At 38.4% G+C, this 22,839-nt stretch overlaps 2 non-coding genes across 2 annotated transcripts; both read left to right on the forward strand.

Moving 5' to 3' along the window:
* The first annotated feature begins 16,381 nt into the window (after window positions 1–16,381).
* On the forward strand, window positions 16,382–16,487 carry LOC145013668 (small nucleolar RNA Z279/snoR105/snoR108). Its single transcript, XR_013665215.1, has one exon. It is a non-coding gene; the product is annotated as a small nucleolar RNA Z279/snoR105/snoR108 (small nucleolar RNA).
* Window positions 16,488–19,870: 3,383 nt separating this feature from the next.
* On the forward strand, window positions 19,871–19,974 carry LOC145013667 (small nucleolar RNA Z279/snoR105/snoR108). The gene has a single exon (XR_013665214.1). It is a non-coding gene; the product is annotated as a small nucleolar RNA Z279/snoR105/snoR108 (small nucleolar RNA).
* Window positions 19,975–22,839: the final 2,865 nt, after the last annotated feature.

The raw sequence follows: 22,839 nt of genomic DNA on the forward strand, positions 1-22,839 counted from the left end.
AAAAGATAATATTAAAAATAAAGTCAAAATTAGCCGATGCAGTCTAAACGAAAGTTGTAAAGCATAATATCACATACGCATTCATATAAAGAACGTAAAAATCGAAACTCGTTTGCGAGAGATATTGTAGCACATGGTTCCTGGTAGGTAAAATTTATCTTAGTGTTCTTCATTTTCAGCCTTGGACTCGGCGAGTGGTAAGTCCGACTCGCCGAGTAGAGACGGGATCCGGAACACGTTTAAGTTGGCGACTCGGCAATTCCATATTCTGGACTCGGTGAGTCCTCGCTGTCTGATGAAACCCTAAATTTCAAGGGTTTGCACCCTATTAAAACCCCCTTATCCGCCCCTAAGCTCGCCCCCTTCACCCCAAGAGCCTTATACTTCGTTCAAGCCTGTTCCTTGTGAGATTGAAGCATTTTGGTGTGTTTTCTTGAAGATTTTGAGAGGGGGGGGGAGAGTAGATCAAGAAGAGAAGAAGGAGGCCAGACATATTGGTGTTATCTCAGTGATTTCCTTGAGGTATAACTCAGTGTCCCTCTGTTTTCATGCTTATTGTCCCTTGTAGCTCCATGAAAGTCCTTCTTAAGCCTTTTTCCCAAGATTGTTTGTGTCTTAGGGTTCGTAATAAGTTGTTTAGCCTCTATATTTAGGCATGATTGAGCTCCATGAGCTTGGATCTACTGCCTCTATGGAGCCATAGTGCATGAAATCCCTAGATCTACTCTTTTGGTGCATTTTGAGCCCAAAAACCCTCATGGGTGTTTATTTACACGTAAAGTTGGAAACTTTACGTGTAAACCAGGCCCTAGAAACCCATATCTATGAATGACATGGGTTAGATTCAACCAGAATCGCGTTTATAGTATTTGCATGCGGCAGACTCGGCGAGTCGAGTCGCGAGTCCCCGAGTTTTCCCCCTTTTTGTGTTTACGGGTTGGAGTAGTGAGTCATAGGGTGTGACTCAGTGGGTTCGAAGCCAGGCTCACTCATGTAGTAACTCGGCGAGTCAATGCCATGACTCGGCGAGTTCAAGACAATCTTCTTGCCTCAAGAACGGACTCGGCGAGTTGTTCATACAACTTGGCAAGTCTCAGCATAGAGTGTTCTTTAGATGAAGACGAACTCGACGAGTTGTTCATACAACTCGGCGAGTAGAATGAAGAACGTTTGGTCATTAGCTTAGAAGGAAAACTCGTCGAGTCAATGCCAAACTCGACGAGTAGAGACGGGATAGTGGTCAGACAAAGGGATAGGGACTCGACGAGTTGGTAAGCCAACTCGGCGAGTCGGGCCATCTGGCAGTTGACTTTGACTTGAATCTTGATTTGGTAAGGGGTAAATGGGCATTTTACCCTGAGGTCAGTTAGCAGTATTTGACTAAGGGTTTTGTGGGAATTATAACCGGAGGGTTTCCGGAGCGGCAGCAGCAGCAAACAGTCAGTTCCCACACATATCAGCAGCTACGAGGTGAGTTACCTTCCAGTAGCGGTGGTTCTACGGCCACAATGTTGGCCCACCAGTAGGAGTTGTATGATAGATGATGGTCTCCGTGATATTCATCTAGGGTTGTTACAACCTGTGTTATGTTTATGTGTTAGTATGATATGATGTTATGTGATATGTGTTATGTGGTAGCAGTAGGGGGTGAAATAGTCCCCAGTATTCGGTCGTAAGGATCGAAAGGGTAGGTCGGGCACCCAGATATGCCCGGTAGTATTCGGTCGCAAGGATTGAAAGGGTAGGTCGGGCACTCAGATATGCCCGACAGTATCCGGTCGCAAGGACTGAAGGGGAAGGTCGGGCACCCAGATATGCCCAGCAATATGTGTATGTTATGTGATTTTATGGTATGTGGTACAGTGGGGGAACTCACTAGGCTTTGTGCTTACAGTTTTCATTTTTGGTTTCAGGTACCTCTTCTTCGAAGGGGAAGGAGTCGGCATGGTAGCGGTACATCACACACATGCTTTGTATTCCGCATTATGAGATCTTCCTGGGGATCTGTACTCTGACACTATTACGTTTTATAAAAAAGTTTTCCGGATGTGCAATATCTTTGTGAAATGATATGAGCGTTGAACGTTTTATTTCTAATGTTTTGCTAAATACATGTTCTAAAAATTAAATTTTTGGCTCGTATTTTGGGACGTTACAAGTTGGTATCAGAGCCCTAGTTTGAGGAATTCGGACACACCTTCGGGGGTGTTTGAACTCAAATCGAGGGATTAAGAGATTTTAGAAAGAGAAAATGTTTTCTAAAAGGCTAAGTAAGGGGTTTTAAGAAAGAACAAAGTGTGTGATGTACACGACCGACCGAGCTCAAGTAAGTATTCCCCAAAGTACCCATACAAGCTTATGTTATGTTTATCAGTTTCAGTAGAATAGCATGCTAGAATAGGACTAAGGACCTAGGAGTGATGCCTTATGTGTTTCAGTGTATGAAAACTGCATGCTAGAATTGAGTAGACAGTAGTAGGATAGCCTGTAAGGTTATGCCTGATAGTATGAGTTTAGCACTGTATGCTAGTTCAGTTTCTCTCTATAAGAACATATTTGTGTGAGATTGTTCCCTTTTTATTTGAATGTTGCTTGCTTTGTGCTTTGTGGGATTCTGAGTGATGGGAGTTAGCCATTAGGTGGATACGTCCCGTCACACGTGATCAGGATTGAATAATCTTAGAGTGCTGGATTTGGCCCTATTGCGCAGCTCTCGTTTGAGTCTAACCGTTATAGGGACGAATCTGTTACTCGAAGGATTATCTGAGCCTCATCACATGTGATGGTATTTAGGTAATAGCTAACTGGCATTACAAGGAGGCCTTCAGCAGCTGAGGACCGGGTCGAGTGGAGTTAGAGATTTTCCTGGTGCAAGCCTAGGATGAGTATAGCGGTGATTAGTGGTAGTGATAGGGACCTGGTGGAATCAAGGCCGTCTAGGAGAAGGTACGGATAGATGTGGAAGGTAGTATGGTCTCGTACTACTGAAAGCAGAGGATCTGTACCTGAACCGAGGAAGGCCAAGATAAGACCAGGAAACTTGTAGTAGGTGCAATTCCCCCAGAGGTATCAGTATCACTAATAATTATTATTTATGTATTTTAGAATGGTGGTACTACGCTCGAGGCCAGCAATTGGCAGTACAGGAGAGGGATCGGGTTCGGGATCAGGTTCCGAGCCAGTAGATGAGGGGCTACGCGAGTTCATCGCGTCAGATATCACTAGAGGCATCCTTGAGTCGACCCCCATTATCTTCGGGTCGATCAAGGAAGGGATATTGGAGTTGATGGAGGATCACCTCCGGGCATTCAGGAGCGACATGGCATCTAGTCAGTCGGGATCCCACACACTGTCCTTCAAGGACTTCCGGGGCAGTGGTGCGTCGGATTTTCACGGGGTGAAGGACCCCATAGCCGCCAGACGATGGATTGTAGACATCGAGTCTGCACAGATGATTAGCTCCTGCCCTGAGGGGTCGAAGGTGAGGTTCACAGCAGGGTGTTTACGAGATCGAGCTAGGGATTGGTGGGAGTCCGTGAGTGACTCGTTGGGAGCCTCGGCTGTTGAGGCTATGACTTGGTCGGACTTCGCGACCAGGTTCAGGGCAGAGTTCACGCCGACTGTCGAGCTTCAGCAGCTGGCCAGGGAGTTCTTGGATATGAGACAGAAGACGGAGACTGTGGCGGAGATCACCGCCAAATTCCGAGAGAGGGCGTTACTGGTGCCCCAGTACGCGGGTGATGAGGATATGAGGAGGACCCGCTATCATGACATGCTACGAGCTGATATTCGGGAGCATGTCAGTTTTCCTGCTTGCCCTACCCTGGACTCTATGATTTTCAGGGAAAGGGAGAGGGAGATAGATCTAGAGCACATCTGGAAGAGGAAGGCGGAAGAGGGGCATGTTATGGGGGCTTCGGGAAAGAAGCCCAAGGGATTGGGTACGAGGCCGAAAGGCCAACAGGGACGGGGCCACTGTAAGAAATGTTGTAGGGCACACGAGGGAGCGTGCAAGATAGGATCGTCAGGCTGCTACAAGTGCGGCAAGTCAGGGCACTTCAGCCGGGATTGTACCGCCCCTGCACCTGTGATGCACACGTTTGAGTTTTTGTGTTTCCATTGCAACCAGAAGGGCCACAAGAAGGCCAATTGCCCCCAGTTGACAGCATCAACGCCGGTTAAGGCGCTAACTCCAACTACCCTACGGATTACAGATGGCCGACAGGGCAAGGCAAAGGCTCCAGTGGTGAGGAGCCGGGTGTTTCAGCTGACTGCAGAGGAGGCACGCGCCGCACCTGATGAGGTGACGGGTATGATTCTTTCCCTCTATCTTTATTTTTTAATGATGTTGTGTTATTGATATGTGCCTTGTGTCCATGCGTTAGGATCATTCCATGTGAACGGTATCCCAGTTCAGGTGTTGTTTGACTCGGGTGCCACCCGGTCATTTGTTTCCCTTGCACTTAGCAAGAGATTTACTGAGTCTTTGGGCATGTTGGATTACCCTTTAGAGGTAGAGATTGCCGATGATCGATCGGTACAAGCAACATCAGTGTTCAGGGATTGTGTTCTCAGGTTATTTGAGGAGCACTATTTGGTGGATTTGGTTCCCATCCCGTTGCGGGGGAACAAGGTGATTATAGGCATGGATTGGTTGAGCCCTAATGGGGCGGTGATAGATTGCGCACAACAGCTAGTGCGGATCAGGACCCCGAGTGGGGGAGAGTTGGTGATCCACGGCGAGAGACCGCAGCGTGGACCTGCAGTATGTTCAGCAGCGAGGGCTAGGCGCTACCTTCAGCAGGGTTACGCGGGATATGTCGTGTATGTTCTGGATACCCGGAAGACGGGTAAAGCGACGGTGAGCGAGGTTCCAGTAGTGCGAGACTACGCTGATGTTTTTCCGAAGGAGCTTCCTGGAATACCTCTGAAGCGTCAGGTAGAGTTCAGGATCGACCTAGTTCTTGGTGCGACTCCGATAGCCAAGGCACCCTATCGGTTGGCTACTCCCGAGATGCAGGAGTTGTTTACGCAGCTGTAGGAGCTGCTAGACAAGGGATTTATTCGACCGAGCAGTTCACCCTGGGGAGCCCCGATCCTGTTTGTGAAGAAGAAGGATGGGTCGCATCGGATGTGTATAGATTATCGGGAACTGAATAAGGTAACGGTGAAGAACCGTTACCCACTCCCGAGGATTGATGACCTCTTTGACTAGTTACAGGGAGCATCTTGGTTCTCCAAGATCGATTTGCGTTCAGGTTATCATCAGATGAGGGTCAGAGAGGAGGATGTACAGAAGACCGCATTTCAGACGCGCTATGGCCATTATGAGTTCGTGGTGATGACGTTTGGGCTCACCAATGCTCCTGCCGCGTTCATGGACCTCATGAAACGCGTGGGTAGACCGATGTTGGATCGGTCAGTGATAGTTTTCATTCACGACATCTTTGTTTATTCCAAGATGCAGGAGGAGCATGAGGAGCATCTGAGAGAGGTTTTGGAGACCTTGAGGAGGGAGAGCTTGTACGCCAATTTCTCCAAATGTGAGTTTTGGTTGCGTGAGGTGCAGTTTCTTGGGCACCTCGTCAACCAGAACGGGATTTCAGTAGACCCGGCCAAGGTGGAGGCCGTGATGAGATGGGAGATTCCGAAGTCTCCATCCGAGATTCGGAGTTTCTTAGGATTAACAGGATATTATCGGAGATTCATTCAGGATTTCTCAAAAATAGTCGTACCCCTGACACGGTTGACTAGGAAAACCGTGGTATTTCGATGGGGGCCTGAGCAGCAGGCAGCGTTCGAGATTCTGAGGCAGAGATTGTGTGAGGCGCCATTATTAGCCCTGCCCGAGGGCGTAGAGGATTTTGTGGTGTATTATGATGCGTCTATCTCGGGCTTAGGCACAGTATTGATGTAGAGGGGACATGTCATTGCTTATGACTCGAGGCAGCTGAAGCCTCACGAGGCGAACTACCTGACGCATGATTTAGAATTAGGGGTGGTGGTCTTCGCCCTTAAGATATGGCGGCATTACCTCTACGGAGTTCGATGTACCATTTTCACGGACCACAAGAGTTTGAGGTACCTCATGGATCAGCCGAATCTGAACACGAGGCAGTGTCGGTGGCTGGACGTGGTGACGGATTATGATTGCGAGATCCTTTATCACCTGGGGAAGGCCAATGTGGTGGCCGATGCGCTTAGCCGCACGGCAGCGCCGATCAGGGATATTTGCATGAGGATGAATGTGGTGACTCCCCTGTTAGAACAGATTTAGGAAGCTCAACAGGAGGCTATGAAGGAGGAGCATCAGAAGAGTGAGCGTATAGTGGGTCAAGTCACCTCTTTCAATTATGATAGCCGAGGGTTATTGACACTACACCGTAGGGTGTGGGTGCCGTATCACGGAGGCGTGCGCCAGATCTTGATGGAGGATGCACACAAATCCCGATTCTCTATTCATCCAGGGGCGACGAAGATGTATCAGGATCTTCGCCTAGACTATTGGTGGCCCTGCATGAAGCGGGATGTGGCGTGGTACGTCGAGCGGTGTTTGACCTGCAGGAAGGTCAAGGCCGAGCATCAGAGACCGCACGACAAGATGCACCCGTTGGATATTCCGTTGTGGAAATGGGAGGATATTACGATGGATTTTATCACAAAGCTTCCACGAAAGGCGCGAGGAGTAAATTCGATTTGGGTCATCGTGGATCGGTTGACCAAGAGCACCCATTTTATTCTGATTCAGGAGAGTATCTCGGCCGAAAAGTTGGCCGATATTTATATCAGGGAGATAGTGGCGCGACACGGGGTGCCAGTGTCAGTGATATCAGATCGAGATGTGCGGTTCACTTCCAGGTTTTGGAAGAGGTTTCATGATGAGTTGGGCACTCGTTTGCATTTTAGCACCGCCTTTCACCCGCAGACGGATGGTCAGAGTGAGCGGACCATCCAGACTTTGGAGAATATGTTGCGGGCATGCGTGCTAGACTTCGGTGGTAACTGGGATACCTATCTCCCCTTGGCTGAGTTCTTGTACAACAACAACTATCATGCGAGTATGGACCGTCCCCCATTCGAGATGTTGTATGGACGGAGGTGCAGGACCCCGATATGTTGGGGTGAAGTTGGCCAGAGGGTCATGGGGAGCACCGAAGTGGTGCTCAAGACGACCGAGAGGATCCAGCAGGTTCGAAGCAGGCTTCAGACTACGCAGAGTCGGCAGAAAAGTTACGTTGACAAGCATCGATCAGACCTGGAATTCCAGGTCGGGGATATGGTTCTCCTGAAAGTGTCGCCTGGAAAGGCATCATTCGATTCAGGAAGCGGGGCAAGTTGGGCCTGATATACATTGGTCCGTTCAAGGTTGTAGCCCGGGTGGGCAAGGTGGCATAGAGGCTGGATCTGCCAGCCGAGCTCAGTCAGATCCACAACACCTTCCATGTATCCTAGCTGCGGAAGTGCCTCGTGGATGATTCAGTGGTGGTGCCATTAGAGGATATACAAGTTGATAACAACCTGAATTACATTGAGCGCCCAGTCGCAATCCTCGACCGAAAGTCAAAGGATCTAAGGAACAAGAGGGTGGAACTAGTGAAAGTGCAATGGCAGCACCGCAAGGGTTCGAAATGGACTTGGGAGCCGGTGGAAGAAATGATGGAGCATTACCCCGAGCTGTTTCAGTATCGAGTGGCAGACTTCGAGGGTGAAGTCTAAAATAAGTGGGGGAGATTTGTAGCACCTAGTTCCTGGTACGTAAAATTTATCTTAGTGTTCTTCATTTTCAGCCTTGGACTCGGCGAGTGGTAGGTCCGACTCACCGAGTAGAGACGGGATCCGGAACACATTTAAGTTGGCGACTCGGTGAGTCCCCGCTGTCTGATAAAACCCTAAATTTCAAGGATTTTCACCCTATTTAAACCCCCTTATCCGCCCCTACGCTCGCCCCCTTCACCCCCCCCCCCCTCCATAGCCTTATACTTCATTCAAGCCTGTTCCTTGTGAGATTGAAGCATTTTGGTGTGTTTTCTTGAAGATTTGGAGAGGGGAGGAGAGTAAATCAAGAAGAGAAGAAGGAGGCCAGACATATTGGTGTTATCTCAGTAATTTCCTTGAGGTATAACTCAGCTTCCCTCTGTTTTCATGTTTATTGTCCCTTGTAGCTCCATGAAAGTCCTTCTTGAGCCTTTTCCCCAAGCTTGTTTGTGTCTTAGGGTTCGTAATAAGTTGTTTAGCCTCTATATCTAGGCATGATTGAGCTCCAGGAGCTTGGATCTACTGCCTTTGTGGAGCCATAGTGCATGAAATCCCTAGATCTACTCTTTTGGTGCATTTTGAGCCCTAAAACCCTCATGGGTGTTTATTTACACGTAAAGTTGGAAACTTTACGTGTAAACCAAGCCCTAGAAACTCAGATCTATGAATGGCATGGGTTAGATTCAACCAGAATCGCATGTATAGTATTTGCATGCGGCAGACTCAGCGAGTCGTTTATCTGACTCGGCGAGTCGAGTCGCGAGTCCCCGAGTTTTCCCCCTTTTTGTGTTTGCGGGTTGGAGTAGTGAGTCATAGGGTGTGACTCAGTGGGTTGGAAGCCGGGCTCACTCATGTAGTAACTCGGCGAGTCAATGCCATGACTCGGCGAGTTCAAGACAATCTTCTTGCCTCAAGAACGGACTCGGCGAGCTGTTCATACAACTCGGCGAGTCTCAGCATAGAGTGTTCTTTAGATGAAGACTAACTCGACGAGTTGTTCATACAACTCGGCGAGTAGAATGAAGAACGTTTGGTCATCAGCTTAGAAGGAAAACTCGTTGAGTCAATGCCAAACTCGACGAGTAGAGACGGGATAGTGGTCAGACAAAGGGATAGGGACTCGGCGAGTTGGTAACCAACTCGGCGAGTCGGGCCATCTGGCAATTGACTTTGACTCGACTCTTGATTTGGTAAGGGGTAAATGGTCATTTTACCCTGAGGTCAGTTAGCAGTATTTGACTAAGGGTTTTGTGGGAATTATAGTCAGAGGATTTCCGAAGCGGCAACAACAGCAGACAGTCAGTTCCCACACAGATCAGCAGCTACGAGGTGAGTTACCTTCCAGTAGCGGTGGGTCTACGACCATAATGCCGGCCTACCAGTAGGAGTTGTATGATAGATGATGGTCTTCGTGATATTCATCTAGGGTTGCTACTACCTGTGTTATGTTTATGTGTTAGTAGGGGTGTCAATTTATGACACGACACGACAAAAATACACGACACGAAACGAAATCGGGACGAAATCAAAATTCGAATTCATTTTCGTGTCGTGTTCGTGTCAAGTTTAAAAAACACGATGTCGTGTCGTGTCGTGTTCGTGTTTACAAATCCACACGAAATTGACACGATTGAGCATGTATTTGTCTGTTTTTCGTGTTTGTCGTTTTTATCGTGTTATATATGATTAAATATGAATTAAATAAAATAATAGTTATGTAATATTATCTTTGTCGTGTCGTGTCGTGTTGTCGTTTTTTAATTGGTTCGTTTTCGTGTTAGTGAAAAAAACACGACATCGTGTCGTGTCGTGTTCGTGTTACAAAAAACCTTGTCGTGTCGTGTCGTGTCAGACAAAAACACGACACGACGGCCCGATTTGACAGGCCTATGTGTTAGTATGATATGATGTTATGTGGTAGCAGTAGGGGGTGAAATAGTCCCCAATATTCGATCGTAAGGACCGAAAGGGTAGGTCGGGAACCTAGATATGCCCAGTAGTATTCAGTCGCAAGGACCGAAGGGGTAGGTCGGGCACCCAGATATGATCGGCAGTATCCGGTCGCAAGGACCGAAGGGGAAGGTCGGGCACCCAGATATGCCCAGCAGTACGTGTATGTTATGTGATTTTATGGTATGTGGTACAGTGGGGGAACTCACTAAGCTTCGTGCTTACAATTTTTATTTTTGGTTTCAGGTACCTCTTCTTCGAAGGGGAAGGAGCCGGCACGGTAGCGGTACATCACACACATGCTTTGTATTCCGCATGATGAGATCTTCTTGGGGATCTGTACTCTGACACTATGACGTTTTATAAAAATGTTTTTCGGACGTGCAATTTCTTTGTGAAATGATATGAGCGTTGAAAGTTTTATTTCTAATGTTTTGCTAAATACATGTTCTAAAAATGAAATTTTTGGCTCGTATTTTGGGACGTTACAGATATGAATTTCTGAAGTTCGGGACACGAATTCCCACGTTGTCAGAGGACTCACGACGTGAGCCATTAATGGATAGGTTCCAGGGTCAGGATGTCAAAATTCGAGTCAGCAGATGGATAGGATCGAACTCACGAAGTGAGGCACTCCATGCTCACGACATGAGCTCCAAAATTTATCCCTATAAATAGAAACCGATGGTCTCGGGTTGAGGCTGCTCAACTCTACTTTTACTATGTGTTAAGTATCCTAAGACTACCCCGACACCCCGGTTACGTGTCCAAGCCCTGACGGAAGCCCGTAGTCCCGAAGTTCCCGAGAAACTTGCGTCTCTCCAGTCGAAGTGCTGCCCAAGCAAAGTATCCTTTTCATCCAATCGTCACTTCTAGCATGTGAGTTCATACCCCTAACTTATCTTTTTATGATATAAAATGCTTTTGGGGGGAGGGGAATACAAGTAGAAAAGATTATAGTTATCGAATCAATCATGTGTGATTTATAGCTATCAAAACAAGTTGATCCCTTATACTTCAAACTGTGTTATCAAACAAACTATTTCAAAACATTTTATAAACTGACATCAAGTCAACTATAACCATTCAAATGGTTAAAACTCTTTTATATGCTAAACTCTTTATTAAAACTCTTTTTAAACTTATATATTGTCAAAATCATTTATATATATATAGTTATATACGTGGGGCTAAAAGGGCTTAGGACTGATAACTCAATTTATTTCATGTTTCTTGTTTGGTTGTGGACTTAGGGTATGCGGTTGTTTGTCCTAGTGTCGTTTGAATCTTAGTTATATATTATGTATATGTATATAGATGTAAAAGCTTTTATCTCAGTTCAACACCTTTGGGTAGCAAAGGAGTACAGACATACGCAGTCATTTAAACAACACTACTAGTAAACTATAATAGGTATAGTTTAGAGGTTTACTACTCACCATTTCTAAGAACAATGAAAGATACAGGAGTCAGTTCATACATGAGTCAGTTCAAACATACTATAATGAGAAACATAAAGAACATACTATAATGAGAAACATGGAGGAATATACTATACACTATACATAGAGAACACACAATACACTAGAACAGACCGAGCATACTGTACAAATACAAGAATACTATAAAATTAATGTGAGTCACTACTTCATGGCATGACATCATACTGTTGTGTCACATTTTGTAACCACTATCTCCTAGAGGGAGAGCAGACATTGTGTGTATAGATCTATATGGGACTGATAATCCCGCATCCCGACTGTTTGCAACAATTTGGCCGGCATGCCAAAGGGTGACAAATGCCACATCTGTTTCGATGCCAGTAGGTCGTCGTGTTATCCACTAGTCATTAGTATGGTTATAATCATATCACATTTTACCTTAATTAAACAAACTGGTTTAAGGAAGTTAGTACATCGGTAGTTACTTATATACAATACTACAAGTTATCTTTATTTTCCCATTGCATTCACATTGTGATATTCTCACATAAACGGAAATGTAAACTATATTTTGGTAATGATAGTCATACTTGGGAAAAACACTCACTTTAACAAACGAACAACATACATAACATTTGGGTCTTGGTAGAAGGCTACATTTCTAGTAGAAAATATAGGATTTTCTTGAAGATACAAACATCTACTACAATCATTTACAACAAACATTTACAAAAACTTTCATCAAATTTATACAACATTTGACACTAAATACTTATGAACTCACCAGCTTTTATGCTGATATACTCTTTCAAAATAACTTGTATTCTCAGGTCACTAGTAGACAGATACATATGGACTAGGCTTTTGAGAAGACGGAGCGTGTTCAAGACTCATCTTTTATTTTGATTCATATTTTGAGTGTCTTTCAAACTATACAGAACACACCTGTATTAAATTATTCTATTAATGAAATAGATAATGTTGTTGTTTGTTTACTATTATGCATTGATATGATACTGTACATGACGTCTTCCTCCCCTAAACATTTCCACTGTACGTGATCTTGGGATATGTTTTATTATGATGACATTTGATGAACATGAGATTTGATAATATTATATGAGTTTTATGTTGTTTGAAAAATGAAAAAATTGTTTTGAAATTTTACGGTGTTACATCTAAACGAACCAAAACATCCGAAACAACGCATATTCAATCGTCTGATGCATATGCCGGGATTGACCTCAATGAAGATGAACATTTTTAGGTTCCAAGATTCAATCGTCCAATGAGAAGAGATCGAGCCAAAAGGGAAAAGCGACGACAAGGGGTCCGGGTGACATTGAGCAACTAACGACCAAAATGGACAACTTGAAGTCGTTCTTAGAACAATATTTGGCGGTAGCACAAGAGAACGAAAAAAAATTGTGTCATGACGATCTTAATGAGAAACAGTAGCAATCTCATCGGACGCGAAAAAAAATTACAATAAAAGCAAAAGAGGAGATTGTGAAAAAATATAACATCTAGGTTTCATTATTTAAGTTTGGTGGTTTCAATATTTAAATTTCTAGGTTCGTAAGTTTAATTTTATGTTTGTTTTTCGATGTGTTGTAACTTTCTTTTCCAGTTAAATGAAATTTTAGTTTTTTTAAGAAAGTAGTATATTTGAAATAGGGATAAGCAGTTTGTCCAAAATCCTGATCTCATACCGGTACCGAACCGTACCGAATTTGAAAGTATGGGATGGTATTCGGTACTCCAAATACACACAATTCGGGATTCGGTACCACCGATACCAGTACTAGTACCGAAAATCGATATCATTCCCGGTACCGGTACCAGTGATGTTAATTCGGTTCGGTAGTCGAGATTGATTTTTTATAAAATTCAGTTTTCGGGAAATCGAGAACGGTACAGATCGATACCAGTTCCGTCCCACACTTATCCCTAATTTGAAATGTTAATTTTTGTATTAATTATTAAAAAAAATGATGATAAGTGTGGCAACTCATGTCATGTAAATAGTAAAAATTAAGGAGATTGTGACAAATCATAGATGCTTACGTGGACCGTGATGAACTTAACATCACTTACTCCTATCTTTTGGTGAGTAAAAGTAAAATAAGGAAAAATCTGATATGATATTCAAAAAGTGAAAAAATGATTCCTGACCATATCTTATGGTCTAAACCATATCTTATAATGAGATAAATAAAAAATTTATGAAATTATGACGTTTATAATACAAAAGATACGATACAATTTAATCATTTATACTCTTTACGTTTGTTTGTCTTTCCTTTATCTAATTTAACTATACATTAACACATTTTTTTTACTATTTACAAAATGACATTCTTATTTTTTATCTTAGATATTTTCTCATCTGACACACGATTTCTTGACTCCTTAAAAAATTTATATAGGTGTATGAAAAAACAAAGATATTCTAGAGATTCCTGTATATAATTTATTAATTGGACAGTGATAATGTAAAAGCAGTTGGACGTTAAGGTGAGTCAGCAAGTTGTCGTTATCTACGTGTGGGTCCATGGAATCGCCACCGCCAATAATACACGTTACTTGTTTCCTCCACTCATCAACACCGTTAACGGAAATTATTATCCGTTCGTTTATAATTTTATAAAATACTATGGCGTTGAACTCTTCTTTTAACAAATATTTTAGATAAAATTATAAAAATGATTATTATGGTTTGCCAAAAGTTACAAAATCGGTCATTGTTAATTTTTTTTAATGCAAATGGTCCTCGTGGTTTGCAAAACTTACAAAGTTGATCATTTTTATCAACACCGTTAAGGACTGAATCTGCAAGGGTATTTTCCTTTTTTCAAGTATCAAAAGATTGAATTCGTAATATTTGATAAACCATGTAACAGTTGATAAACCACAAAGATCATTTCTGAAATTTGTTTGAAAAAGAAAATTAAATTTCTAGATGGAGGAATCAAACTCATGACCTCCACTCTTTTATAATTTCGGGCAACCTAACCACTTGAACTAAAAGCTCGCTTTGTTTCTACATTCTAAAACTCATTTATATAATAATAAAAAATAAATTAAATTAAAAAAATATTTTTTTACATAATTTTCTTTAATAAAACAAAATGTATTTTAGCGTATTATAAAAAATACGTTTAGTAAAAGTGTTTATTTTTATGTATATATTTTACATAAAATGTTTTTTTACATATTTATTTTACATAAAATGTTTTTTTGATTGAAAGGCAAAATCAGCCAAAAAAAATTTTTTTTGGCCCAATCGGTTTTTCAAAACCGTTTTTCGGTTAAAAAAACTTAACAACAATTTTGTTATATGTATTTAAACAATTAATGTTATTTTATGTCACAATTAGTTTTAATTATTGTTATTTTAATATATATATATATATTGCTATCATCATTTTAACCATACGACTAGAACTAGCGGTTAAATTGAAATACATATTTTAAATAAAACATATAACCGAATAAGTTTTATATGTGTTTTTACATATATATAACCGAAAAACAATTTTTAGAAATACATAAAACAACATATTTTACGTAAAATAAATACATAAAAATACGTTTTATTTATTGTTTATGTTTTATCGATTTTATTATTGTATATATGAGTTTTAGAAAAAAAATACGTTTTGTTTTATTTAAAATGGTTTTTGTAATTTACTTTTTTTTTATAATACGGAAAACACGTTTTTTTTATTAAAAAAAATATGTAAAAAAATGTTTTTTTGTAATTTATTTATTGTTTATATTTAAAAAAAATATTTTATGTAAAATAAATACATAAACATAAATATTTTTTCTAAACGTATTTATTTATAATACACTTAAATATATCTTGTTTTATTAAAAAAATAAATGTAAAAAAATTGTTTTTTTTTAATTTATTTATCATTTATATTTATCAATTTATTATTATATAAATTAGTTTTAGAAGGTAAAAACCAAGTGAACTTTTAGCTCAAGTGGTTAATTAGGTGTTAGAAGGGTAGAGGCCACGAGTTTGATCCCTACCCTTATATATATATATATATATATATATATATATATATATATATATATATATATATATATATATATATATATATAGAACCACCTTTCCTAAAGAAGGTTCCACTTACGAAAATATAATTTATATTCTATGTAAAAATAGCCAGAAAATAGATAAGTATATAAGAGTGGTCTTTCAAAAGTTAGAATACTTTGTGACGACGATAGAGATATTTTTTATGTTGAGAGATCGTCTATGATAATAGATACCCAATAACTTTAATTGGGTAAACGGTTGACATCACACATTAACTTGGTATTATATGAATACACCCGAAATAAAGAATTTTGGATAAAAGATGTCATCTATTTAAATGAACAATTAAACACACTATGACGTTACATGAGAAATAAATAAGGTTATGTTCAAGTTCTTTTAACCACACAACGAATTCACAAAAAAAAAAAAAAAAAAAAAACTTTTGGTAAAAGATTTCAACCCTTTAAATAAAAGAGGTTGACACACAACACATAAAAAAAGGATGTAAGGTTATGCTCAAGTTCTTTCAAGTTGTTTAATGTTTCAATTTGACACAACCCAAAAATATTTTTCATGTATATTTTAAAAGTAAAATCAAGCTACCACTGATGACTATTTAATGGGCTGAGCAAAACTAGAAACCGAAAAAACAACAAATATGCATGAAATCTTAATCGACGAACATGCATTTTGATTTAAAATTGACCAAATTTGGGATGTTACACTTAAAAAATTAACTATAATTGTATCAAATATTGTTTTCAAAGCAAATATACAAAGGGTGATGTCTGTATTTTTTTATGAAAAGATGGAAATGAATGAAAATAAAAACGGGGATTGTCAAAGGATGAAAAAAGTGTTATGGAGGAATGTGATTCCTTCCTAATAAAAGAGTCATTTCAATAACTAACCAAACATGCCATATATACCCTTCAATGGTTCATTCATTTCCTTCGATCATTATAGCATACCAAACATGCACTCATAGTGAGTCAAACCAAAAAACATATCATCTTAGACTTAGGGAATTCCCAAATCAAATTGGAACTTATTTTTTATATGAAATGGTCCCATACTGGAATTGGAAGAGAAGTGGTAAGTAAGTTGGGGAATAGTTATAAAATGAGATCAAGTGGAATGGAAAAGTCATATGATCCTTCAAGCAAGTTTTAATGGGAGGTGATGAGTGGTCATAGCTTGCATTTAAAAATGCAAGATCGGGTGTCTGCCTAAATATTTACGACAATTAGGCACCTCTAATTTTATAACCATCTGATCCCTATATTATTCTTATTTTCATTTTAGTTTTATCAATTAAAATTGTTATTTTGATTTTCAAAACTTTTTTATTGGAATGACAGTTTATTTTTGGTTGTTCTTTAATTTTTTAATTAATATTTGAGCAAATCATTACAATGACTTAAAAAGTTTTGTATCATCAAAGTCTTTTCAGCTTATAATATCAAATTATCTATTTTGTTTTGTTTTTTTTTTATTTATTTATTATAAAACGACTTGTTTTACAAAAAAGTTAATTCGTGTTTTTGGAAATCACCTTTCCGGAGATTATATTTCACAAATTTTAGTGTTGCTTATACGAATAATTTGTAGTTTTTTCTTGAACCTTTTGCAAAAGATCCGCATGATTTTTTTATTTAATGAAAATAACATCATTATTAATTAACCAACATTATTCTTGTGAAAACTTAGTTATTTCGTGATTTTTTTTTCAGAAAATATGAAGTCATGAAAAATGATTTTGTATATTAGCGGAAATTTTTTGTTAAATAAACGGTCATTTTATAATAAATAGTATAAAATATACGATTATGAGTATGATATAACTTTTCCATATTTGGTATTTCGTTGATATGTTACAAAAATTACAATCTGTTTAACTTCATATTTTATTGATAAATAACTATCTTTGGGTATAGATTTGGAATTCATGATCTAAATGAAAGTTGTTACGTAGTTCGAGAGTAACATCGTTTGACTTGTCGTTTTAATCACTAAAATAACAAGTTATAAAAAGGCTGTAATCAATTAAAATGTTTTTATCAAGTATGATGATAAGTTGGCCATACAGCCCAAAATTGAGTTAAGACCCAAATCATTATAAAGGCCGAATCCAAGGCCATGTTAAGTGTCAAATTGCAATTTCTGTTTATTACATTAAAAATTCGTCTGTGTTTAACTGTTATAATAAAATGAATCCACTAAACAATAAATATGTCATCTAAAATTGGCCGGTTTAAAATATTTACCATTTTGGACGAAAAAGTTAAACTTGGAATACTAAAGTATCAACTTGACTTTCAATCGTCGTGGTGATATGTGGTGTAGAAGACGAATAATTGCGACCAATAAGAAGCCATCTCCTCCATTTAATGTGCAACGACTATTTTCTTTTAAAAAAATTAATTAAATTAAAAAAAAAAACTTAAAACACTATCTTTTATACTTTTTAACAACACAAAAGATGTATTTTTTTTTTTTTTTGTACAAATTATGATTTGGACGATTGTGAACGGTTTATCGCAACATTCTTTAATGTTCTACAAATCATAGCCGGTCGTATGAATGTTAGTAATAAGAGAACAATTGTCAGTCGAGATCGACAAGTTGCACATGAACTTTTGATACGTTATTAGTTTGCCGATAAATGTGTTTATAATGATGAAACATTCGAACGTCGTTTTCATCTTAATAGAGCATTATTTTTACGTATTAGTGATGTTTTAGTGGTGCGATATGAATATTGCCAACAAAAACCATATGTTAGATGTAGAATGTGCTTTAGTACTATACAGAAATGTGCGACTGTATTTAGGTATTTAGGATATGTTATAACTTATGATGCATTAAACGAGTATTTGAAAGTATCTTAGTGAACCACAATTGAGTGTAGATCATTTTTGCACATGTGTTTATGAGTTTTTTTCACAAATAATATTTGCAAAAACTTGTTGCACATGATATTGAGAAATTGTAGTTGGCACATGAAGAGAAGCATACATTACCAAGAGCTTTGATTGTACACATTGGGCGTGGGAAAATGTCCGAATGTGTGGCCGAGTCAATATACCCAAGTTGATGTAGGTGAACCGACTATGATATTGGAAGTTATTGCATCTCAAGATTTTTGGATTTGGGACGTGTACTTTGGGGTTGTAGGGTCTAACCATAATGCTCTTGTCCATTTTCTTATTTTCAATGATATATGAATCGGGAATTTCCTTCACGATGAACGAGCACAAGGACAAACAGTGTTACTACCTTTGTGAAGGCATACACGATATATCGAACTGAAAAAACAAATATTTTTACAAAAAAAAAAAAAAAAAAAAAAAATCAAAAGTTGCTTGAAAAGGAAATAGAAAGGACATTTAGAATCTCCAAATAGAAATGACATGTAGTGAAACATGTAACATGACTCTGGAATAATGAAATGCCATAAATAATAGTGTATGCATGTATTATAATGCATAATCTGATTATTGAACATTAAGGTATAGTGATTTGCATGTGCGATGAGAATGACATACGTAGCTCAGATCAACAATTCATTTAGAGTTCGATTGAATTTTTAACAAGGGAAGTTGAAATTCAAAATGCTAAACACATCAATATCTTCGAGGAGACATAATGGAGCATCTTTACTAAAACAACATGGAAGAGGACTAGTATATATTTGAATTACGTATTTTTATGAAACTTTTGCTTTACGTAATTTACTGATTAATTTTTAAATGTTCGGTATTTTTCTTCTATGGTTTTTTAATCATTTTAGTTGTTTGGTGTTGGTTTAAATTGATGCATCATTATGTTTTTATTTTAATGAAAAAACATAGCATTTTCATTATATTATTTATTTAATTTTAATTCCAAAAGTTGATATGTAGTGGTGAATATACCAACTCAATGTGGTTGTGCGTGATTACGAGGGGATGATAATAAACACACTATATTTGTGATTATTGTTAAGTACTCCCGAAGGTCCAAGATAATATTGTTTGTGAAAATATTATAAAACATCATTGGTAATAGCCAATGTTTTAAATAGTGTACGACATGATTTAAAGGGACAATTTTATATATATTTAATAATTTAGTATATATTTTTTATTATTATTCATTTTATATACATATGTAACTTAAAACGGCGTTTTGTTGTTAAAGTTTGACGGGACTATAAGTCTTGTGACTATGGAAGGTCATAACGAGTTTTTTAGAACATTATAATAACTGTATATTTTTTTAACACATGAATGACGTTTTTATGTTTAAATTCAAATGTGATACTAATTTCAGCAACATCAAATTTTTTTAAACAGTATCATTGTCAAATATATCAAATGTTGGAAGGGAACTATAATTCTAAAAAATATAACATCGACAACAGTTTAGCTTTATTTTATTTAAAATTATATATTATACTTAGATTTAGCTATTGTTACGCTGATTAATACCGACAGAAAATATAAATACATAATTAACTTTCGGATAATAAATTACATTTGATATCGTGTGGTGTATATATATGACGTATGTAATTGGTCCCATATCGAAGATGGAAAGAGAAATAGTAAGGTGGGGAGTGGCTATAAAAGGGGGGTTAAGGGAAATGGAAAAGACATGATCCTTCAAAGCAAGTTTTAATGGGAAGTGACGAGTGGTCATTGCTCGCAATTAAATATGCGAGATGGGGTGTCTGCCTAAAGCTTTACGACAATTAGGCGCCTCCAATTTTAACCATCTGATCCCTAATTTATTATTATTATTTTGTTTTTACTTGAGTAAATTTTAATTTTTATTTGTAAAATTTATTATTTCTTCTTTTGTTTTTCAAAGTTTTATATTTGTTTTTACTTTTGTATACCTCATACATTTTAGTTTGGCTTATACGAATATATTATGATTCATTTTTTAACAAAAGGATCCGCATTTTTTTATGCAGATGATATCGCAATTAATGAAAAAACATGTGTTTTTTTTTTTTTTGAGAACTTATGTTATTTCGAATATTACGAAATCAATTTTTGCTAAATACATGATTGTTTTATACTTTCTCTAAATTAATAGGTTTATTTTTGGTTTGTTTCAAAATAATTGTATGCTTCTAAAAATAAATATCATTATTACCAAAATATTCTTCATTATTTGTAAAGCTATAATAAAATTAAATGCAACTATCATAGAATTAAATGCAACGAAATGAATTGTCATTTCAATTTATAAAGTTAATGATAATTTATGTTTTTTTAATTTATTAGTTGCAAACAATAAATGAAATATATGATTAATGATTATTTTATAGTATATAATGAAATATAACATACCCCTTTTCGATAGTATGGTTATCCGGCTGATGGCTTCGACAAAAAACGAAACCTTTAGCGACGACAAGGGTCTTATGTTTGTTGTGATTTTTTTTAGGATATATATATATATATATATATATATATATATATATATATATATATATATATATATATCAAGGTTGTAAAAACCGTTCGACGTTAGCTAGTTGGTGGACTAGAGTCAAGGGATTAATCGGCTAGGCGGAGATTTATCGGGACCATTAATTGCTAATTTGTTGAATTTAAAAAAAATAAATATGACAAATATCATATCAAAGTTCGTAAATACCAATAATATGATAACAAAATAGGTTAATATGATTAATACAACACTAATCATGCCTCAAATATTTTCCATTGAAATAAAACTTCTTCAAAATGTTCAAAATTTCATAGTTTTATAATGTTTCACTCATTATGTATGCAGGGAATAATCGCTAGGCGCCCTCTAATCGGTCGAGTAGCGCCTAGGGATTAATCGGGACCTAGTCGGGATTTTTACAACAATGATATATATACACACACACACACACATAATATGATATGATTAAAACAATACAGACCTTATTTTACTAGTCAAATGTAATGATTTTTTAATCATTCTCGCCCTCAGACACTTTAGTGTCTGCTGACACATCACTGTAATAATCGGAAGCATCGTCATCATAATCAGTATCGCAATCAGACACATTATTAATGATATCCTTTGGTGGACCAACTTCAATATCATCTTCAACTGATTGAGAAATTTGAAAGTATTGGCTAAAGTCGATTGACATAGTGAAATTAGAAAAAACATTACTAAGAACGACATTGTTGAATCATTGTCGACTGTTGTAACATGTTCACATATGACTTGGATGTTGGATGGAGGATCCGACTGGGGTGTTCTCCCGGTACGTCACTCTGACGATCAAGTTAGCTTTTCTTGAGAGATAGATAGAATCTGGGAGTAGGTATTTTTCACAAGAGAGAAGATGGATCCCTTCCTTCAAGTGGAAGAGATCCTTTTGTACCTATTACTAACGGATCGTGGGGAGCGTGCTTCGTGAGCATGCAAAGTGGGCTCCTCTAACTGGGAGAGCTATTCATGCTAACTAACTCTCAGGTGATGTCAGTTCTGGGCGTCACCCGAATTATTTGTTGCCTTATAATTGGTTGTTAGTGAATGAGAAGATCACATGGAATATTCTTATCATGTGACGAGAAGTGAGCTGCTGCCCTGGCCTTAGATCGCTTAGGACAAGACCGGGTCTTGGCCAAAGTAGTAATGTTTCTGTTACATTTTCCGGTACATTTAACGTGTCCATTGGGTAATGTTAACAAGTCCCTTAGACCAGGCTTCTGCGTTCGTGACGTAGCAGAGTTGTTCTGGTCTACTTCACAAACACGTGGCAGGCTGTTATTGATATCATATGCCTATGGCAGGGCGAAGTTATCGCTTATCGGCGGTTCGTTGCCCCCTTCTTTGTATTTAAATATTTGTCTTCCCTGGCACATCTTCCCACCTGCTACATTACTTTCTTTACGCTTCTTTTTTGAAAGAAACATTTTCGTTTTTTCCTCTAAATCCTTCCATGGCTACTAGTGGGAATCTTTCCAATTTCTTTTTAGATTTGTTTACGAACATGGGGTGCAGATCCCTTTGCCTAATGCGTGTTTGTACAATCCTCAGGAGGGTAAATTTGGGGTCCCGATCGCTTTGTTTGAGGCAGATTTACGCTTTCCTACCACCGATTTCTTCAACTCGATCATCCGGGAGTACGAATTTTCAGTTAGAGAGTTGACCCCTATCGTTGTCAACAAGATAGTGGGCTTTGAACTCCTTTGCCGCGCCCTAGGCCATTTGTCGACGATTCCTGCTTTTAAGCAATTTTTTAACACCTCTACCCAGTCAGGGACTCGAACTCTTTCAAACAAAATTTTGTTTGGTGTTGACAAGGAACTGGCTGATACCCTACAAAATTCTTGGCCCTCAGGAGGGCTCGTGGGAAGATGCATGAATTCTTCGTTGAGAAAATAGGGTATTTCTTTTGCTTCTTCCTCTCCCCCTCCCCACTTTTATATGAAAAATATCAGTAGGTTGTGTTCGAGGCATGGCTGTGACTAAACCAACATTGTTTCTTGTTTTTACCATGTGTGGAAGAGATTGTTTCTTTGGAGAAAGCTCTTCGGGGTCTGTTTGACGGCGCGCTTCAGGTTCACAATGTTGACCTAGTGGAGGTTCTTCCACCTACTTTTTCTGGCGAAGGATTTACGGTGACCGTCA

The sequence above is a fragment of the Lactuca saligna genome, chromosome 8 (assembly GCF_052625555.1).
Source record: "Lactuca saligna cultivar CGN05327 chromosome 8, ASM5262555v1, whole genome shotgun sequence".
Taxonomy (NCBI): domain Eukaryota; kingdom Viridiplantae; phylum Streptophyta; class Magnoliopsida; order Asterales; family Asteraceae; genus Lactuca; species Lactuca saligna.